Source organism: Pseudorca crassidens, chromosome 2, assembly GCF_039906515.1.
Source record: "Pseudorca crassidens isolate mPseCra1 chromosome 2, mPseCra1.hap1, whole genome shotgun sequence".
Lineage (NCBI taxonomy): Eukaryota > Metazoa > Chordata > Mammalia > Artiodactyla > Delphinidae > Pseudorca > Pseudorca crassidens.
This window is the reverse complement of record NC_090297.1, coordinates 73,933,302-73,954,756: the sequence shown is the minus strand read 5'-3', so window position 1 is coordinate 73,954,756 and position 21,455 is coordinate 73,933,302. Positions and strand designations below refer to the sequence as shown.

The 21,455-nt window shown below is 44.5% G+C and overlaps 1 protein-coding gene and 1 pseudogene across 1 annotated transcript in view; both read right to left on the bottom strand.

Moving 5' to 3' along the window:
* Positions 1-19,145: 19,145 nt before the first annotated feature.
* LOC137218914 (transmembrane protein 258 pseudogene) overlaps positions 19,146-21,455 on the bottom strand; it is a 44,591-nt pseudogene continuing 42,281 nt past the window's right edge.
* SPATA1 (spermatogenesis associated 1) overlaps positions 19,642-21,455 on the bottom strand; it is a gene marked incomplete at its 5' end in the record, with an annotated part of 69,781 nt that continues 67,967 nt past the window's right edge. Inside the window, 1 exon segment of the mRNA XM_067709876.1 lies at positions 19,642-19,678.

The window sequence follows — 21,455 nt, the reverse complement described above, 5'->3', positions numbered from 1 at the left end:
TGGAAACCCAGCTGGAAGTGACTGAGGCAAAACAATTTGGCAACTCATGTAAGCGTTGAAAAAGTGTTAGCAATGTGCCCCAACAGAACAGGATGCCAGCCTGTAGTTGGAAATACAGAGCAAGGGGTCCACCCAACAGGGAGAAGGAGTTGGCAAGCCCTATGGATGTGGTCAGGACCCCAGACCTATGGGCAGACTCCAGTTCCCAAGGCAGGGAACAGGTCAGTGGTTCTCATCCACAGCTATGTGGCAAGAAATTAGTTACAATAGAGTATAAATGCTTGCAAATGAATTCCTTTAAAAAATGTTATTTGGAGCAAATTTAAGCTTATCTTTACTATCATTCCCACATACTTGCATTTCCTTAGGTTTCTTGAGAACAATCGAAGGGTGTAAGCTAACTGCTAACACAAAGGGTGTGTGCTGTGTATGTGGATGTCACCATTCCTGCTGGGCAGCAAGATGGCTTTCAAGAGGAGACCCACTGTGGTAATCCATCCCATGGGAGCCCAGAGCCCACCGCTGCAGAGACTGTGGTGACGGAGATGCAAGAACCTCTAACCCCCAAAAGCCCTTGATCTCAGGCTACCAATGGGCTGCCGGTATTGGTCAGGTTTGCTCCAGAACTCGATGGTTCTCAGCGGACAGGTTGAAGTTTATCTCTTCTGCCTCTAGGTTACAAAATATTCTTTCCATTGAGGTTTGGGAGGAGTTATCCAAAGCTCTTCTTCTGCCTGCATTTTCTCCTAGAGTTCCTCAGAAAATGTTCTGCCTGATCCATTGCTGCCTGACCCTGGAAAGGGGTCAGAAATGAGGTCCCCAAAGCCAGGCTATACTGGGATTTACTTTCTGGAAGCTGCCTGTGCGTGTCGCCCTCCCGGTAGACCTTTCCTAATGCACTGTGGCAAAGTAAAGTGACAAGATTGGGGGCGATAATACTGCTGCCAAGAGTGACAGAGGCAGCCTTGGCACTTCTGCCTTCAAACTCTACCTTTTGCTCCGCCTACGTGCAGAGGGGACAGGAGGGCTGTCTCCTCAACCTCCTGTGCAGAAATCATATCTCCACCTCCCCAAAGCTAAGTGAATTTTCAGAAGATGAATTCTTGTGTTATGTAATTGGCTCCACTTAATATCTGGGGAAATAGGGGGAAGTAGTATTGGCTCAGTTTGGTGGGTCGTGTGCTCCGTGATGTCTTTGTGCGGTTAGAGTTCTCCCTCCCAACTGTCACCGACCACAGCTAGAGAAGGAGCTCAGGAGAGGGGCTGCTCCCAGAAGCCAGCAGCGGAAGGGCTGCCCCCAGGGACCTTGCAGGGTGGCTTGAGCTCCATTTCCAGTGGCTGTGTCTCCCAACTGGTCCTTGAACCTGTGGTCACCGGGACAGGAGCCACAGCCTGCACGATGCAACCCTGAACACAATGGAGCCCTTGACAGGGGAGTAAGAAAGCCGTTTATCCTCCCCTGCACCTGGGAACGAACTTACATTTTCTGTTTCACAGACAAGACTCCTAAGGTGAAAACTCTCACTTGAGGTGAGTTAATGAAATAAACAGGCAAAAGTAAAATCCCCAACAGGATTACAAAAGAACTCTTATGTCTATTTTTGCTCCCAGGGCATTGCATTTTCACCTTATTCTGTTCCCCAACGGTCATCTCGAAACGTTTCCTGTTCTTGTTTTCAGGTTTGGAAGGCCTGTCTCCCCCCTGCCCATGTGCACCCCAGGAGAAACGTGGGTGTGGGGGAAGGTGGCAGATTACAGGTGCCCTGGTGGTCCAGTCAGACTGCCCTTTAGGATAACACGATCAATCATGCTAACAGGAGGGGTGGGATTCCCGTATGTTTGAGTGTGTACTGTAGGAACAGCCACGATGTACATAAATAAGAATGAGGCAAGACATAAATTTTGTGGCTTAATAGAAAAATTCTTACTGGTTGCTCAGGCAGGTCAAAATTAGATGATCTCTTCTGTGGGATCAAGTATAAATATTCAGGTCTTACAGATTGCTTCCATGTCCTAACCCACCTCAGGGCTTAGTCCCTGAAACTGATCAAGAAAGCTGCAGTCTGTAGACTGGAAAGTATTTAGCGTCAAACTGGCCATTCAATATTTATGATGGCTCAGGTCAGAGCATCTCCACAAACACTCCCTGACAGAGATAATCATCCCACCAGTTCTGAAAAATAGAATGTTAATTTTGAGTGACTCATTTAACATCGAAGCAAACTATTAAGTTGTCTATTTTGAAATTCCAGTATATAAAATTTTCAAAGGGCTTTAGAGGCCATTTAGGATGTATGTTCAGCTCTGTTATGGAACATGAAGAACATTATTAAAAAGAAAACGATTCTAGGGCTTCCCTGGTGGCTCAGTGGTTGAGAGTCCGCCTGCCGATGCAGGGGACACGGGTTCGGGCCCCCGTCCGGGAAGATCCCACATGCCGTGGAGCGGCTGGGCCCGTGAGCCATGGCCGCTGAGCCTGCGCGTCCGGAGCCCGTGCTCCGCAATGGGAGAGGCCGCAACAGTGAGAGGCCCGCATACCACCAAAAAAAAAAGAAAAAAAAGAAAAAGATTCTAAATGCATGAAGAATAAGGGGCTCATTCTCCCACTCCTGAACATTTAGAGCAGAGTCTGAGAACCTCTATCCCTTTCTCCTTGTCCCCTGCATGGGGAGAGGCACGCCCTGGAACAATTCCAAGGAGACGCTTCTTCCCTATCTTCTTCTATTGGAGATGATGCATGGACAGGTGGGTTAGAAGCTTATGGGCTACAGTCCAGTCCTGTCACGGTCAAGCTGTGTGCCTTTGCGCCAGTTGTTTGGTCTCTCCAAGCCTCTGCCACTACATGGTGGAGGGATTGTCTAGTTGATGGGAGGCAAAGATATTGAATAATATCCTCTGAACTGAGAAGGAATTTTGAGATGGAAAAAACGAAGCGGGCAACTCCATAAAGTGCAATATGAAGCTTATTATGGGTAACTTACACACAGGCAGGAAGGATGGGGCGGACAGATGATGCAGACATGTTAGCAGTTGCACTCCGAACCACCAGGGGGGTACAGCAGGATTTAAAGGAGCCAAAGCTAAAAGTTGAATCTGACTACCCAGTGAGAAGCACAGTTGGCGCTGACTGGAACTGGGGATTTTTCCTCCCCCCGGGAGTCTCATGACCATTAACCATCTGTGTTAGCAAAAGGCATTCTTCCAGTTTTCATATCAGATGAAGGTGAGGGTAAAAGGTGATAGTGAACTCACCTAGCTTGGGCACAATTCTTGTGACTAGGCTAACGTTTAGTGCTCAGGGAGGGGGCAGGACTGGGGTCCTGTGACGGAGCTGACAAACTGGTCAGCCACACACTAGTTCAATGCCGAGTCATGTCCCCCATGAATCTCCCCATCCTGCTAGCAGGGGAGGCTTCGACACCGATGGAGGAGGATCATAAGGAGGTATAGCATTTCCAAGGTTAGAAAATTTGCAAATGCAGCTTCGAGATTCATTTGAGTCTCATAGCAGTCACGGAAGCCTAACCTCCAAGCAAATATTACTCTTCCCTACCGGAGTTGAACGAACTGAGGTCAGGTAATTTCAACAAACTGGGTAATGCTATTTGAGGAGTCAGCCCTGATGTGGAAACGGGCTCGTGAAAGAGAAGACAGAAAGGCCAAACGGCAGAGTGAGGGCCTCCAGCCCTTAGAAACAAGGCCTGGCTGCCTCTTGGCTTATCTTATACATAATATCGTGTATAGCAAAAGACACTAGAAGAAAAGAAGTACTTTAATCATGTGCTTATTTCTAAAATGATGGGATTAAAGATGTTTTATTTTCATCTTTACGATATTTAAATGTTTTCCAAAGTTTTTTACAATGAATAAGCATGACTTTGGAGAGGAGAAAAAAATAAATGGTATTGCAAAACACAAAAAACAAAACAACACAAGTGGAGGGAAATATGGATGGAGAGGCAAGAAGGTGGGAAGTGAAAATCAAAACCCAAACCAAAAACTGGTCTCGGAAGACCAGGGCGGGCCCACTCAGACTCGCTCCACCTGCATCCCGGCTTGCGGAATCTGAGGCCCCTCGGCCGCCTCGCCCCGCACCCGCGCGCCCCTCCCCTCGGCCCCGCCAGAGGGCGCCCTGGGGCCGGCCCGCCGCGTCCTCGCCCTTCGCGTTTCTCTGGGTGCTTCTCCTCTGGGTGAAGAGAGAGCGCTCCCGGGCCGCGGGCGAACAGGAAGCGCCTGTGCACAGTGACGCGGGATCTGGATGCAGCACAGCGCACCCGCGCCTCACCCGCCGAGCACCGCGGCTCTACACCGTCCAGCCCGGCGCGCGCACGGCCCCGCCATCTCCCCGCAGAGAGCGCAGCGGGCAGCCTCGCCCGGCCTGGGTGCGATGCCTACAGCTGCGGGTGGCCCTCGAGGCAGATCCCGGCCCAGGCTTCCTCCTACCCGTCCCCGCCAGGCTCCTTCGCCCGATCCCCCTCCCGGGCGCTCCAGCCTCGCCCAGAGGCCACTCTGGGTCACCTCTGCGCACCAGGGCACACCCAGGGGAGTGCATGACAAGATGCCACTTCCCCCAAGAGTGATTGCATTGCTTTTCACACTAAAACAAAAACAAACTTTAACAAAGAGGGAAGTAATACACACATAGTAATATGTGGTTGTGAAAAATCCAAATAACCCGTGTGTGTATTTTAAAAAATCAGTCTCCTTTCACCACCGTCTTACCAACTCCCTTCTCCGTAAACAGTTACTAGCGATAGGTTCTTAAATGCATTCATATACATATAATAAGTATACCGTTGTGGATATTAGTGTGTTTGTCCATCCGACCATCAGTCCATCCATCCATACTTTAATGCATGCATCTATCCACCCATGGAAGAATATTAATCAAAACGTTAACGGTGGTAATTTTTAGGTGGTAGAATTAAAACGATTCTTATTTCCTGAATGTTCTACAGTGAAAATATGGGTGCAGGGGGAGCTGTTACTATTTTTAAATCCATTTCCTCTCTTAAGGCTGTCCTCACCTCTACAATAAATGAACTAACCCTCAGGGGCATCTCTGAGTCTCCCCATCTTACTGGAGAGATCATTGTCATCACCATCTCCCAGCTTCACCAAGCAGCGCTCTGGTCTCCTGGTAACAGACCTGAATGTTTGTGTCTCGGTGATTAATGACTATGATGGACTTGGCTACTGCCTATGATTTTACCAGTTTCAAGAGCAGATTAATCGGAAAAGTTCGCTGCTGGCTTCTGGGAAATAGCATAGAATCACGATGATAGTGTTATCTGTGGATTAAGAACTTATACGAAGAGGGTGTTTTTGTGTGTGATTCTTGAAAAGTGATTTTGAAAATTTTCTTTGATTTTTGGAGGCCAGAGAACCCAAGTTCTTATTTAAAAGCTTGTTCTAACCAATCCTGAATCTTTATTGTCTTTGGGAGTTATGTAGCTTAGCCATTACAAGGTTCCTCCTTTCCTTCCCAGTGTTTGAAAAGCAGAAAGGGGTTTGGTGCTCTAACCTGAACACATGGCACCCAACATCCATTTCTGGGATGTTTGTGAGGGGCAGACATACAAAGCCTGAGAGGGTCCCCTGCAACGTTGCCACGCAGGGGTAGTTTGACTTTTGCCTGTGTAATGGATTTATTAAAAATACATGTATTAAAAATCACAATTTTAGGGCTTCCCTGGTGGCGCAGTGGTTGAGAGTCCGCCTGCCGATGCAGGGGACACGGGTTCGTGCCCCGGTCCGGGAAGATCCCACATGCCGCGGAGCGGCTAGGCCCGTGAGCCATGGCCGCTGAGCCTGCGCATCGGGGAGCCTGATTGAATAAGCACCTGCTTCACCACCAGCCAGTATGATCTGGGCAGGGAAAGAGAGGATAGGAAAGCAGACCCACCCAACCCTCAGGGAATTGACAGAAATCCCAGTGTGTTTCCAAGCTTGTGGGAAATGCATTAGTCCAGGGATTCCTAGACTTTTACATCGCACAGACAAAATTCCAAAATAAATTGAGGGATGGTGAAGTATGCCAACTTTTAATTTTGCCAAGTAAGGTCATTGAAAAAGAACCTGTCATCTACTGGCACTACTGTTTTTTATAAAAGAAAGGACACATTGACAACAAAAGACATGATCTCAGAATAGAGGAATGTGTTTTAAAAATTAATTTTGCATAATAAAATATTTTACCATATTTTCCTTAACTTTTCATTTTTTGCCCATTTTCCTGTCTTAGTTCCAAGAGCACAAGGACTGTAATTTAATCTTTGTTTGATGGGGGTTATTCTTACACTGTTTTAGGGCCACCATGATGACTATTACTGAACAATATAGTACATTGAGGTGAGAAATATTAGCTATTTGGCCGAATTTACACTAATTCTGAATTTATACTAATCATAGGATCCTATACTAATCCCGCACCCAAACTTTCCAATATGGGTAAGCACACCACCATTTATTTTAATTTTAGATTTTGCTTTTGTTGTTTGTGTTGAGTTTGGATTTATATACTTCTTAGAGAATTGAAGCTCTTTTTACTTGGATTCTTGTCAGTTGAAGACTCTCTGCTAGTGACCACCCAAAGAACTGAGCGCTTTGATATCATATTCTTCGGCCTAAAGTATTTTCCAAATTACAATTGTTGAATTTCAAGAAACCAATGCTCCAACGATGGGTTATACTAGCCAACGCCTTAAAATGAAATGGGGGAGGAGGAGACGATGGGAGGCAGGGAGATGGGGAGGGCAAGGAAAGAAAAAAGGGATGGAGGCAGAGGAGAAGGGGAAGGACAACAAAAATCAACTGAGATGAAAAGGGTGCTGTATACAAACAGATTTTTTTAAACTTTCCTAGAATTGCAGCAGATCCTGGGACCAAGAATCAACCTCCTATTTCTTGAAAGCAATCAGAAAGGCATTAAATCACCCAGAAGTTGGAAGCGGTTTGTCAGAGAGGATTCCCTGATCTGTCAGTGTTTACGACATATATCTCAACCTGCTGACATTGTCCAGCCCCAGGCCTGGTGGAATAACTACAAGGCAGCTCCCTGGATAATGAGGGGGCAGGAGGTTTTCGGGGCACAGGCTGTACTGTATTACAGAGTAGTAATGGAAACCTCAACCTTGAATATGACTTTTTTTTTCAGACTGAAAATTTAAAGTATGTCAGCCAGGGAAATGAAAAGCCTTTAGCGGTTTTATCTTGTCTTGAGACCCAGAGAGTTGACCCAGGTCCTGGATGTCTGGGAAAGGGATTCATTTGCAGCCTCGAATTTCTTGAGCTGCAATTCCCAAAGAACCTTCCATCAGAATGGACTTTGCAGAGAATTCATACAACCTTGGCACTTCCCCAGGCTTTATCCTTGACTTGGTTCCCCCATTCTTTTCTGGTCAAGTTATCCCAGATTTGTGTCTGCAACTGTCACTCAGACACACACACTACAGCCCCTGACTTCTCTCCAGAGCTCCATGCCTGTTGTCTCCCATCCAACAGGCATCTTAAACTCAGCAGATCCCCAATCAAATGGACCACGTTCTCCCCCCCCAGCAGCACCCTCCCTCACTTGGTTTACTTTGGGCAGCTGCACTGTCATTTACCAAGCTGCTCGAGCCAAAACCTCAGCGTCAACCTAAACTCCATCTTCTTCCTTCACTGCAGTCTCCCCATGGTCACCGAGGTCTGTCCTCTCCTACGCTACCGTGCCTCGCTCTTGCATCCTCTTTGCTCCATTCCCCTGTCCAGGCCCTCAGCCCCTCTCACCTGGACCGGGGAAACTGCTTTCTAACTGGTTTCTGGGTCACAGTACCACCCCACCAGAACCTGTCCACATAGATGTCAGGAAGATCTCTGTAAAACACAGTTCTGTTTCCATCTCTCTCCTGCTTAAACGTCCCTGGTAGTTCCTCATTGTCAGTTGGATAAAGTCCAAAGTGTTAATACTTGCCATGTCAGATCAGGTCCTTCCCACCTGACTCCCATCCACCCTAGTGTCCTCCTGGGACATTCTCTACCAGGCATCCTGCGGGAGAGACTATAGATAATCCGCTGATTTACATTCTCCCCTCCTTCCTGATTAAAATAATAATTCTTAATTATATTTGCAAGTCTTTTGTGAGGTTTGATGTGGCCGAGTGACAAGTTCTGGATAGTGGAATGTTAGCAGAAGTATCATGAGAGAATTTCTGAAAACCTTTCCAGGGGGCGCTGGTGAGCATCTTTTGCTCCATTTCTTTTGCTCCCTCTCCACCCTCCAGCCCGGAACTCAAATGTGATGGATTCCATCTTGGACCATGAAGATGAGGGACACACCCCAGGGGAGGAAGAGCAGCAAGCTGGATGGTACCATGGAGCAGGACTGCCAGAGCCCTGACTACCAAGCTCTGGAACTTTCTGCCAGAAATAAACTTCTAACGTGGTTAAGCCATTGTCATTTTGAGTGTCTGTCCCTTGCTGCTGAACCTAATCATAGCTGATCTAGAATTTGGTACCGGATAGGGGATGCTGCAGGTAACCCCACACTTATATTTTTCTTTCTTTATGCTCCAGAGGGACTCAAGGAGCCAGCCAACCCCCCAGTGTTTAAATTCTTCACTCTCTTATTACCATAGCCACTTGGCCTTCCAACATTCTGGTTTCATAGATACTTTTTTCCCCAGGTGAGCACAGGGATAATTTGCGTAACTGCTCCGCCGCTGCATACCGCACACTGGTAGGTTTTGCAAGTGCGCCTGATTGGCAGAATCACATCCAGAACCATACCTTCAAGGCATTCTGGAAATATGGCTTTATTTCCAGTTCTGCAGAGCAGGCAGCACCCTGGGAAGGCATGTGGAGTGCATCAGTCCAGACTGTTCATTCTGCACGTGCTCCTCAATCCAGCCCGGCACGACAGCTCTTCTTCAGCAGACTTGCCAGGATGTGCTTGCCTTCTTTACATCATTTCTGCAATTCCTTCTGCCTTGAATCTTGCCTTTCCCCCTCCCTCACTCCTCTGCCCCGGTGAGTTTACGCTTATCTCTCAACCCCTGGCGGAGCCAATCCATCCTACCTGCTGTGGGATCTGTGCAGCGCTTGGAATAATCCAGTTACTGTCCTTAAGTGAAATATATTATTGGCTCACAGATCCCTCTTCTCCACTAAAAGGTGAGCTTCTCAAGGACCGAATGAAAAGCGACTGTTGCATCTGTGCCCTCTTCTGCCTCCTACTTCTATCCCAGTCTGGCAGAGGCACTGAGGAAATGTTTGTTGAACTAGTGAACATTGACAATGGCTCCAAACTAAGCTACCTCCTCCCTCAGACTGCAGGGTTCAGAGTAGATTCCAGAACATGTATATGTACGGCTGAGTCGTTTTGCTGTGCACCTGAAACTATCACAGCATTGTTAATCAGCTATACTCCAATATAAAATAAAACGTTAAAAAAAAAAAAAAAAGTGGACTCCAGAGTAGAACCAGCTGTGTGTGAATCTCGGCTCTGCTGGGTCCCAGCTGGGGCATCCCGGGAATACTATGTGACATCTCTGTGCGTTAGCTTCCTTCTCTGTGACATGAGTTCAATAACACCCACAGGGTTGTTGGGAGGATTAAACGACGGCACCTGTGAAGCATGTGGTACAGCACCCAGCACACACATGGAACTCAAACATCAGCTAGTATCATTTTGCGGGTGTCGCTCTCTTGCGTGCTCTTCACTTTCCCTTCTTTTCTCCTCTCTCTGTACTTTGCTTATCAGTAACATTTCGACACAACGAACATTTTCCGAGCCCCGGCACCGTGCCAGGACAAACACAGCCTTGGGGAGCTTGCTGGCTTTCAGGGAGGCAGACACAAACCATGAGCCCCAGCAAAGCATGGCACTTGAATGATGGGAGTTTTTCACCAGTTTCCATGGAAGTGCAGGGGAGAGAGGCAGTCACCGCTGTGGATAGGGGGTCGGGGTGGGGGGAGGACAAATGATTTACAGAGGGGGGTGGTGATTCTTGCAATGGCTTTCAAAAGAGGCGTGGGAGGAAGAGGAGACTTCTGGGCAGAGAGAATAGCGTGTGTAAAGGCAGGGAGATGTCCAACACACAGTGTGGCTTAGAGGACTACCAGTAAAACTAGACCAATGGTTCCCACACTTGAGCTTCCATCGGAATCCCCAGGAAGCCTGGATAATGTGCAGATTGCTGGGCTCCTCTCCCAGAGTTTCTGCTTCACTAAATCTGGGGTTGGGCCTGAGGTCTTGCAAGTCTAACAAGTTCCCAGGCGGTATTCGCGTTGCTGGTCCAGGACCACGCTCTGAGAGCACTGAGGGGCCAGAGCATGATGGGGGAGTGGGGAGCAGGGAATAGTGAAAAGGAGAGCTGGGCTTCACAAGCTAGCTCAGGCGTTTAGATTCTATAAACAATGACAACAATACTTAAAGAGAAGAGTACACAATCAGATCTATGTGGCCCGAGTGGACGTTAAGGGCCTACGACTTCAGAAGGGAAGACTCGTGCGGAATAGAATCCAGGTGGGCTGTGGGTAGTCTGTGAGTAGCTTGGCACAGAGCCCAGTCCCCAGCCGCTCAGCCCGAGCCTCTCTCCCTGAGCTGCTCCTTTCCCCTGAACACAGAGGAAGAGGTGCTTCTCTCATCTCCAGGGTTAGGGCTTCTGCTCCTGCCTTCCATGCCATCACCGCCTCCTCTGGACTCATCCTCTTCCAGATAGCTTCAGCCTTTTTTTCTGCACACCCCTTCCTGATGGGCATAGTTTAAGCCAAACCTTCAACCATATAGCACTCCAGGAATCACACTACCCAGCTCCTTTTGGCTGCTACTATTAATACATTTTTTTTAAGCCAAAAACATCTCAATGAATGGTCATCACCTGCCCCATTTCCTCACACCCGGTACCTACCCTCTGAGTCTCATTCTGCACCAGCCTAAGCAGTGAGATAGCAACTTGTTTTTCTGGTTTGCTTTACTTGCATCAGCCTTGCTTCTAGGAAATCCATGTGACAGAATATATTATTATTTTCCTGTTAGGAACAACATAATCCAATTTGTCTAAACTGATGGAGTCAAAAAAAATTTGAGACTTATGTAAAGTATAATTCCATAGAGACATATGTCTTAAGATTTCCTGGTCTGTCTAGAGCTATGTTCCTTAGAAACAGGATTTATCCACCTTTGTATTAATTACTGTAAGAAGTGTCTATGAATTATCCATCACTTGTTTCTACATTTTAATTTTTTTAAAGGCTTGAGATAGGGGAATTCCCTGGACGTCCAGGGGTTAGGACTCTGCACTTCCACTGCAGGGGGCACGGGTTCCATGCCAGCGCATGGCCAAAAAAGAAAGAAAGAAAGAAAGAAAACATAATAAAAGTTTGAGATAAAAATGGGGCCTGTTGGGTATTGGGAGCATGAGCAAAGCCTATTCTTAAAGGTTCTTTATTCAAATGTTGTAAACAAATATGGAACAGCCATTGAACCCAGTTCAAGCCCTTGGATGTACAACAGGGATTGTTTTACTTCCTGAACAGGAAGTTTTCTGAGTGTTGCTTAGAGCCAGAGATCTCACACTTCTGTGTGAACTTTTCCCTCTCTTCTGGACCATTTATATATCTGCTGCAAATCCTTGATGTCAAATAGTCTTTTCACAGGTACCTTCCAACAGTGAGGGAATTGAAATATTGAAATTTGATTGAATTTCAATATTGAAATATTGAAAATTGATTGAAATCAATTTCTAACTCAGGCAGAATGCCTTTTATAATGTCAATAGTCAGAAGAGCTAGGAAATTCTAGAAACAAACAGAGGCCCATTGCCTATCAATAAGTTTGCTCCTTTTTAAAAGTTTTTTCTCCACTTTATTCCTGCTGCGACTTTGCAAAAATACATAGCTTTCTCAGCTTCCCTGAGAGCGGAACTAACTTATTTTTCTAATCAGTGGGAACACCACCAATTCTTCCATGATTATCAGAATCTTCTGAGGTTAAGGGCTTCTCTATTTTTAAGGCAAACAACTTCTTCTTTTAAACATAGTTCCAGGTCCATTTACTTGATTTGATTAGGGGCACAGAGCAGAAAGCCTGTGATCTTAGCTCCCACGCTCCCCTTCCCCTGGACCCCCCGGAGACTAACCCCCAGTGTGCAGGTAGAGCCCAGCCTGTGCCGCATTCCTGAAGGAGCCCAAGATGCCCATTGAGATGGAGCTGGGGGAGGGGCAGGAAAAGGAGAGGAGGAGGCCTCTCTGTGCCCCCAACTCCAGCGATCATCCCCAAGACAAAAGAGAAAATTGGCTGTATTATTTTTACACTTGAGGCAATTCAGTGAAGTCCAGGCCTTTACCTTACCGGTTTCATTGCTTTCTCAAGTGCAAAATCTTTAGTGGTCATTTAAAAGCCACCGGAATATTTTCTCCTTAACACTGGTTCCTGCCAACTTGAAACTGGCTTTCTCAGTTCTCTCTTTCTCATCTGGGAGGAACTCCGTCAGACTTCTGCCTACAGATGATAAAACCCTTCCCCATGTCCGCACCAGATCTGTCCTCCGAGTCCAGGTCGGGAGGCTGGCTGAAAGCAAGGGTGACCACGGGGACACGGGGATGATCCCAAAGAGCAATTAGGCTGCTGCCCAGGGCCTGGTGGTTCCTGAAGCTCATAGTTTTTCAGAACTGCAGTGGTAGGGAATTGGGGAGGCAACTATGGTAAGTGAAGATCTAAAACGACCTGAATGTCCTCAGGTATAACATGGAAATGTTCTCCAGCTCTCTGAGAGCTGTCCCAAGGTTAGCACATTAGGGCCTGGTACCAGACAGATACTGGATAAATACTTACAGGATGAATGAATAGACACACTGCTAGAATGAACTAAACATAAATACTAGGGATGTTCTTATATTTTCTTTCAAATGTTTTGATTTGAAGAATGTCTTAGCCATTTCCCCCATCTTGTTTCCAGATTCAATCTCCCCAAGTTCATGAACATGATGGTTACTAGCCCAAAGACCCCTTCATACCATTAAAGCTTCATACGCCTTCATACCATCAAATCTGACTGCTATGATGGCATCCCATCTCTCTGCCCCTGTTAACTTTGAGCACACCAGTGGGAGGGTTGGAAATATTTATGCCCCTGAAAATACGTCGAACACTATAATATTCTCAAGGCTCTCTACCTGCTGCTTGTGACCACCAAGAAAACAGTCTATGAACTGCAGAGGTGGGTGTGAGTGCTTCCCTGTACTTGCCGACCTTCCTCCCAGCTGTGAGATGGAGATCATCAGATGACAGGACCTTAGCCCTTGCCAACAGAAGGTTGTGAAGACCAGTGGGACTGGAACATGAATGGCTGCTCAGTCTACACTCTGGGGGTCCCAGGACGAGAGCTTCCCAGCACCTTCCCTGGACCAGCACCCCAGGGGGCATGGCACTCAGCGCCCACTCTCCTTAATCAGTGTTGTACTCATTTGATCAGTGGTTTTCAAACTCTGTCCTACACAATCTGAGATGTTCTGCCCAGGAACCATGGTGAGGGATGGTGTGTGAGCAAAAATTCAAGCATTCCCTCTTCTAAATTGAACAGCCCCACTTTTTGTTTTTTAATTGATTTTGTATGTTAGGTTTCTGCTCTTTTATGGGAAGGTAATGCTCCGTTCTTCAAACAACAATGATAGCTCACGAGGCCAAAGATTAGGGTTCTAATGGTTCTAACATGGGACTCTGCTCCCTATGGGCACTTAACACATGCTCATTCAATTGAAGAGGCACTGCCTTCTCTGAACTTCATTTCCAAATTGAAACATTTGGGACTGAGTTTCCATTCCTGTGACTCACTGTAGGAAAACTGAAAAGAACCTGAAGTCACCCATGTCTTTCTGCTGTTGTTTACCCAAATCGACACCTGTTGTTTACCAAACACCTAGCTTATAGTAAGCACTCAATGCATGTTGTTGAATGGATAAATGACTAAATGAATGATGTGTGATCCTGCACAAGTTACTTGCCCTCAAATGTAAAATGAGCCTAAATCCACCTTTTTTGCAGTGTATGGTGAAGATATAACGAAAGAAGATGGGTAAATTGTTTATCACATAGTAGGATCAACGAATATTCACTTTATTCTTTTCCCCTTCATGTAAACAGTAGACCTTATTCTCTCTTTTTTTTTTTTTTTTTGTGGTACGCAGGCCTCTCACTGTTGTGGCCTCTCCCGTTGCGGAGCACAGGCTCCGGACGTGCAGGCCCAGCGGCCATGGCTCATGGGCCCAGCTGCTCCGTGGCACGCGGGATCCTCCCGGACCGGGGCACGAACCCGTGTCCCCTGCATTGGCAGGAGGACTCTCAACCACTGCGCCACCAGGGAAGCCCCGACCTTATTCTCTTTGACCCTCTTTTTCTGCAAGGAAATCACTTAATCTGATGGAAATAATTGATGGACCAATCACATATGATTTCCATAAACAGGGTAGGGGGCCTAGCCTTCATACTTCTGTCCATACAGAACTTGGCCAGATGCCAATGTAACTAATAAATATACTGAAATACTGTACAAGTTTGGGATACATAAGAGCTTTGAGTGATTACTTTGATGATGGAAAGTTATCATGTGATACCACAGCAATAAAGCAATTTAATTACTTTTCTTCATTTAAAAAAATAGATGGTGGAAACCTTACAGCATTTAGATGAGAATAACCACCATGGAATCCATAAAGATGTTGTACATAATTACCTAGAATTGGTACTTCTCACTCACAGATCTACCTGGGAGACCTTAGATAATATTTAGAAGCAATTTGGGGATAAGATTCAATATAGGTAAAACTAGATTAGGGTTATATCACTTGATCAGGGATTCTTGTAATGGACCATGATGAGATAAATTAACAGAATTCTACAGATGTGGAGGCATTGACAGCCGAGTGCACAGCTACTAGCAGGAATTTGGGACGCATTCAAAGCTTTGAAAGTTAAACTACATGGTGGTGAACTTAACAACATGGAAACAAGTTTGCTCTTCTCCATGACCTATGATCTTGTCAAGGCTGATGATCAACTGCTACACGTGGCCACAGTGGATAAATCCTAATTAGGCACCTTTTCAAAAAAGTATAGACTAACAGGGAAACTAATAGTTCCTTTAGCTTTGAAATGGTTTTTAAATGAGAGTTCAAAGCCAAGTGATCAAAATATGTTTTCTAGCTAACTCTTTAAAATCGTGCTCTATTCCAAAGGACACTACATCTTTAGGAGGATAAGTTATGCTGTGCTTTGAATTTTGGAGGTATTGAGGTTGCAACGTTGGGAGAAGATTATTGTTTGAAAAATTTTACGAAGAACTAGGGAGAAGGGACAGCTATAGAGCTGTTCAGACCAACTGCAGCCAGTGGACCCTTGCTGGTTTTGAGTGATTAACTCTGAAATGCTCTGAAACCATCAGCTTCAAAATCTACCCCAGATTTTTGGTGAGGGATGGATGTTGTGCTTGATGAAATAAAATTCATATTTTAAAACAAGACAAGAGAAATCTAAACAGAAAATTTTTTCTCAGCCCATTTGGGCCTCCTCTCTTCCCTACAGTGTGCATTGTTCATCTGCATTATTCATTAACCAGACTACCCCAATGGCAGAAATACCTGCTCTGCCACAAAGATCAATTTTCTCCTTTCTCCAGCCATGTAACTCCTTAGAAGATAACATTCCTTTCTCAATCCTGTAAGGGGTCACGATGACCCACCACTCACCTTGTGCGTGCAGACTCTTTGGTGAACTTTATGTACAATGCCAACATCTCACTTCCCTTAAAGATAGTGATTGGTGCAGAACAGATGGGTCAGATGTCCTGGGGAGACACGGGGCCACATCTTTTGGATGGTCTTAGCTTAAATACTTACTTATGACCTTATTGATGTCACTAGCTATATTACTTGTATTCTGCCTATTTTGCAAGATTATTGCTCCTTGCATTATCAGCTGTGTGACTGAACCACCGATAAAAAAAATAATGACTAGAGGACTTGAAACAATTGACCAAATATAGAGTTCTATAAGAGCAATGATTTTAACAGTGTACCTCTAGTTATGGGAAGAAGCAACAAGAGGGAAACATTTCCTGGACCAAAACAGGCTGTCCAGGGGCTTTTAGTTATTGTTAATAGAGCCGAGTCCAGTAACAGTACATTGAATGACCTATCAATGAAATCCTCGCCTGACCTGGGAATAAGCATTCTTAGCACCGTGGGACAAACCTGTCATAAAATGTTTCCCAAACCTTGATTGAAATTAAGACCGAAAAGGAAGAAACTGTAACATAAAGACTATTGCCCACCACCCAGTTCTACAAGAATCAAGTCATTAACCACTGCAGTCACTGACCTACAGTACACCCTGAAAGAGTTCAGAGCAAAGATCAGGATGAGGTAATTTGTGTTCTGGGAAAAACGGAAGAACTGGGTCTCACATAGATATATTCAGCAGAAAATTTTATGAACCCAGTTTCTTGCATCTTCTCATACTTAGAAAAGCACTAAAACCTTTAAAGAAGATATCTGTTCCTTGCGAATAGCAGTAACCTTCTACCAAGACGTGTGCTTGATCGTACATACCCCTTCTCTGAAATCACATATATACTGGCCTCCCCCTTTAAGTCTTTGGAACAGTCCTCAGAGCTTTCTGAAAGATTGTCTCCTTGGTTATAATCCTCAGGTTGATGTGAATAAAATTTTCCATTTGTTTTTTAGATTGACTGTTGATTAATTTTTCATTGATCTGTTAAATCTCCCAAACTCTATCTTTTATTCCTGAAAAATATTTGTGATATTTGCTGCCTCTGGCACAGCTTATGCTCCCGTGATTTCTTAAAAGCTCACCAACAGTGGTTCGTCATCCTTTACATAAGAGCACTAACAATAGCTTAGCGCATATTGAGTTCTTAATATAAGCCGAGTACTGTTCTAAAAGCTTAATACACTATTAACATATTTAACCCTGTGAACTAGGTACTATTATTGTCCCCATTTTATAGATGAGTCACGTAGTGTATGAAGCACATAGTATATAAAACTTGCCCAAAGGCACACAGGTATCAATAATAAGTAAAGCAAATATTTGAACCCAGGCAATCTGGTGCTGGATCCTATAAGGTGAGCCTTTACACTACACTGTCTCTGTTCAGAAACCTGGGGCAATTGTTTGGCCCTTGACCTCTGTCATATCACCTCCTCCACTGTACCTGCTTGTCCAGCTCTCTTTCCCTCCACCTGAAGTTCGGTGTGAAGTCTTCCTGATGGATGTACCAGTGAATTTCCTTAGAAACACGTCCATTCAGTTGTCTTCTAAGACCCACCTTCTTGTCATTCGTGCTTTACCAAATGAGCCATCTGCAATTCAACCGAGTTCTTCTGGTTCTGACTGTACATTGCTAACTACCATGCAACAATAAAATAGTATCAGTTCATAGCCATCATTGTTAAGTATTCGTCGGAAAAGCTCGTGTTTCAATCAAATTATCTGTGTTATCTAGTTAAGAGTGACCATGAGTGAGCCACTCAAGGCCCTTCTTTCAACCACCCCACTCTCTCTTTGGTGGGAACTGGTGACTACCCCACTCATTTGGAAAGACTCCATTTCACACACTGGCTCTTGTAGGATACGGATCCTCTATGTTCAAGTATTGTAAGGTGACTTCATCCTGTCCTAACACTGTTCTTTGGGTGATTGGTATCATTGAGATAGCAATCATAGATTTTTAAAAGCGGTTGTGAGTCTTTGGAAATCCAGATGTAGAGTCCAGAACTTGCTTCATCTCCAGGGTCTTTACTCTGAGTTTCCAGAAACTGGAAGCTCACAGAATGATCTCTGTCCTACCAAATCTGTACAGTGCTCACCCAGTGTAGCCAAGGCACAGTCCCTGATGTCTAACTAATTTTGGAGTCTATCTTTAGCTGTCCATGCCAAGAAGATCAGAGAAAGCAGGGTTTAGCCTAACATACTCATTCAAAGACTCTCTTGTTTATAAATGCAAATTTCTACAGACATCAGACAAAAGCAGGGCATTTGAAGGCTTTAAGATGACTTGTATTGCATCTATCCATATTTCTGCAATTTGTTCTATGGCTGCTCTAAATGTTTCCTAATGTTCCAAGTTATATTTTTTCCTTATATGTGCATTGAAGGGAAGGGTGGATGTGTGTGTGTACATACACACACACACACAAACACACACACACACACTTACTCACTCACTTATAATTGCCACCTGGAGGTTTGGGGTTGGTCCTGGAGTAGGGCATCACTTGGTATTTGCTTCATGCCTCGTTGTGTCCCAAATACCTTTTTTATTCTTTCCTTCTCCAAAATCTAATGAAGCTCCTTCAGTGACCTAGAGACACCTGCTGGTAGATGCTGATACTATACAAATACTACTCAAGACAGATGACCCAAGACAAGTCATTCAAAATTAAGCCACAGAAGAGCTCTAGAAATGGGGGACTGAGAGGTGGGGTGCTGTACATAGGCTGTAGCTGTGGAGATAAAATAAAAACCCCTGACTTGAGAAAGATTTGAATTGCTAACCCATCTGTCAGTTCACACCCTAAACACTGACTTGTTTTCCTTCCCTTAGAATTAACTAACAACTAGTGTCATCAGCACAGGCAAAGCCATATTTAATGGAGTGCAGATTAGGGCTAGCCGGAAGCTTATGACATTTATTTTGGATAAACTCTGATCCATGTATTACTTATGGGTATTTGGGGGGGCTTTTTAGAGAATTCTAATGGGGGATAATAATAGCATTACCACAAAAGGTAGTTTTGCTTTTTTGTTTTTTTTTAATGACTAAATCAACAGTGCCTGGCACATCATAAGTGCTATTATGATTTTTATTGTCTGATGATGGGCTTGCTTTGCAGGTTTCCATGACTTTGCAGCTGTGGCCCTGAGTAAATGCTATGAGGATGACGTGGTCCTAGTTCTGAAGGTCAGGGGCAATGCTGGGCAGCTTACCAGCATCAAACTTATTCTGAAGTTCCTATTCAGGATTTCTTTCTTTCCTTCCTAATTCCTTCCTTCCTTCTTTCCTCCTTCCCTCCGTCCCTTCCTCCTCTTTCTTTCTTCTTTCTTTCTCTCTCTCTCTCTCTCTTTTTCTTTCTTTCTTTCTTTCTCTTCTTCTTCTTCTTCTTCCTGTCTTCTTTCTTTCTTTCTACTTTCTTTCTCTTTCCACATCTGCCTTTACTGTGAGCAGCAGGTGGGACACTTCCAGCAACAGTTAAAAAAAAATAATTTACAAAAACCAAGATTCAATGAATCTACCTGGTTGGATCCCTTAGGAGCTCATATGTAGGTGCCAACCCAGAGTAACAGGAAGAGAACTCCAAAGTCAATGAATAGCAAGGCCACCAAGGAGATGAGAAGCTTTTTGTACATATCATGAGAGTGCTTGGTGGAGGTGGCTTCATAAACAAAGTACCAGCGAGTGAAGAACCAGCCAATAGCTAGCAGCCCCATAGTCAGATAGGGGAAGACAGCAAGGTTCCCTGGGATGGTATATCTGTTCGTGGCCTTGAGCTCCATTTTTCTGGACACAGAGTAATCCACCAGTTTTCCCCGTCTGGGTTTGCACCTGCTGCTTTGGACCTTCCTGTTGGGGTTCAGGCAGAGGCTGTGATGGCATCAGGAAGACTTCCCAGAATGATCCTGTTAAAAAAAAAAACAGTGAGCTCTGAATGGGAAAGATGGTAGACAAGACAAAAGTTGTCTTTCAGCATACAGATGGCCAACAGGCACATGAAAAGATACTGAACACCACTAATTATCAGAGAAATGCAAATCAAAATGATGATATCACCTCACACATGTCAGAATGGCCATCATCAAAAAGACCACAAATAACAAATGTTGGCAAGGAGGTAAAGAAAAGGGAACCCTTGTACATTGTTGGAGGGAATGTAAATTGGTACAGCCACTATGGAAAACAGTATGGAGGTTCCTCAAACAACTAAATATAGACCTAACATATGATCCAGCAATTCCACTCTTGGGTATATATCTGGAGAAAACAAAAACACTAATTCCAAAAGGTATAGGCACCCCAATGTTCACAGCAGCACTATTTACAATAGCCAAGATAGGGAAGCAACCCAAGTGTCCATCAACAGATGAATGGATAAAGAAGACATGGTATACACACACACACACACACACACACACACACACACACACACACACACACAATGGAATACTACTCAGCCATATAAAAGAATGAAATTTTGCCATTTGTAACAACATGGATGGACCTGGAAGGTATTATGCTAAGTGAAATAAGTCAGACAGACTTATAACTAGTAACTCACTAGTGGTTACTAGTGAGAAGAGGCAAGGGGGGGGGCAAGATAGGGGTAGAGGGTTAAGAGGTACAGCTAATATGTATAAAATAAATAAACTACAAGGATAATGTATAGCACAGGAAATACAGCCAATATTTTATAATAATTATAAATGAAGTATAATCTATAAAAACGCTGAATTACTATGTTGTATACCTAAAACTAATATAATGTTGTAAATCAACTATACCGCCAAAAAATGTTGTCTTTCAGTGAGTTGTTTTTAAAATCTATAAATGTATTTCTGGGAATTTTGAGTGGAGGATTTGCACAGCAATTTTTAAAAGTCTGAATAAATATATGAACACATAAATAACCTGGTGTATGAACTTGCTGCAGACCCAGGGAAAAGCATGGAAGCCACAGAAAAGCAGAAAAAAGTGATCTCCCTTCTCGGTAGAAGCTTCTGCTTGCTCTGGACCCAGCCATTCTTCATGCTTGACGATATGATTTCTACGTTTCAGGGTTTCCCCTGCAGCAAAGCTTACACCCCCTCGTCATATTCTAGGTCTCAGCAATGCGTGAACAGAGATATTCACGAGAAACACAGCATTTCTTTGCTACTGAATGTTGCCACTTTTAGACAGTGTTTTTTTTCCTCAGTTAAACTTAAAACATTGCTCTTGATCAGCAAAAGCTTCTTCCTCTCAGGGCTGCTTCCATCTGCCTTGGATGTGCATTTTAATGTTACTTCATGGTGAGGAGAATTGGGGGCATTTTCCTCCTTGCCCTAAATGATTTCCTAAGAGTTTTAAGATCATTGTGCTTTATGCATAGACTCTACATCTCATCTGGATGTAAAAATTGCTATTATCTATGCATCATGACAACAAGAGGGGTTTTATAATTTGAGAGGGCTAGATTAGCTTAAGCTACTGAGATAGAAGATGTTACGTATATTTGAGATACAATGTAGGGATCTCGTTGTTCAGTTTAAATTGGGTCAAAATGCCAGTGAAATGTAAATGATGTTCATATGATATTTTAACATGCCATCTTTTTTCTGTTTTGAAGATGATGGCACACCATTGTAATCATGTCTGTCAACAAAATGACCTTGAACTCCATTAAAAAATGCAAATAACTTT